Source organism: Glossina fuscipes, unplaced genomic scaffold, assembly GCF_014805625.2.
Source record: "Glossina fuscipes isolate IAEA_lab_2018 unplaced genomic scaffold, Yale_Gfus_2 90, whole genome shotgun sequence".
NCBI lineage: Eukaryota > Metazoa > Arthropoda > Insecta > Diptera > Glossinidae > Glossina > Glossina fuscipes.
The window spans coordinates 1,263,494-1,264,588 of record NW_023998444.1 but is presented as its reverse complement, the minus strand read 5'-3'; the positions used below and the strand labels follow the sequence as shown (position 1 = coordinate 1,264,588).

Below are 1,095 nucleotides of genomic sequence, written 5' to 3'. Positions count from 1 at the left end.
GATAAGCAAAGAATTACTTTTGAAAGCTAACAAATTAATATCCGTTTGTTAAATTAAATTAATCTTATTTTTAATAATTAATTACGCAAATAGACAACTTTCGGATAAATTTGGATTAACGGATAAAAATCAAAAGAAAAAATTAAAAATATAATTTTACAACAAAAATCTGATTAACCCTGTCGCTAATATCCCTGTGTTTAGAGACACAATATTGATGTGGTATTGCTCTGCAGAATTCTTAAAGTCTACTTCCCGCTGTTACAAATGAGAAGACATCTTCCGGTATTAAGTAAACTATATATGTATGTTTTTATTTATTTATTTTTATTTTTTGCGTTAAAATATTTCCTAGTCGTTCGAGTTGCCTAGCTTTGTGTTTGATTGTTTCTGGGTTACTTTCGTTTCGTTTATGTTTCTGCCAGTCCAACATAGGAAAAAAATTAAAAAACACCAAAAAGAGATGCGGAAAAATTGGTTTTCAAAAAAAAAAAGAAGTTTAAATTACAATACTTAAGATTTACTACGCTAACGATTCAGGTGACGATTGTTAATCATTGGCATAGATAACGGACGAACAATTACTTCCGTACAAAAAAAAAAAAAAAAAAAATACAAATATAAACTTGTTGATGATCTATGATTTAACATAACGCTTCGTTGAAACTTTTAGATAAAACATTTGAAAAAGTATGAGTGGCAAATATCTAAATAATATTTTAATTTATTTATTGCCAAAAAAAAAAAAAAACCAAACTTAAATGCAAGTTTTTTAAAAAAGAAAAAATTGCAAATGAAAAAATCAAGAAAAGTGAAAGTATTCGTTAAAAACTAAAAGTGAACAAGTGAAGAAATAAGTCTTGCTTGACTCACACCGAATCTTTCAATACCCATCGTAGGCTTATTTCTCCTGTCAGATCAGAAGCTATGACCTTTCCTTTATCCTGCATTATCCCCGCTTGGGCCTTTGGTGATAAGTTAGCTTTCCTATGAAGAGAAATCCCAAGATCATCGATATCAACATAGAATTGTTGTGAGGACACACTCGTAAGAGCCGAATGTTAGTTGTTTGTGATTGTTTCTCTCAAAAACGAA

At 29.2% G+C, this 1,095-nt stretch overlaps 1 protein-coding gene across 5 annotated transcripts in view; it reads left to right on the top strand.

Moving 5' to 3' along the window:
- The window catches only part of LOC119638535 (putative epidermal cell surface receptor), a 55,637-nt gene that overhangs the window by 37,119 nt on the left and 17,423 nt on the right, over positions 1–1,095 (top strand). The gene's annotated exons all lie outside the window — the stretch shown is intronic.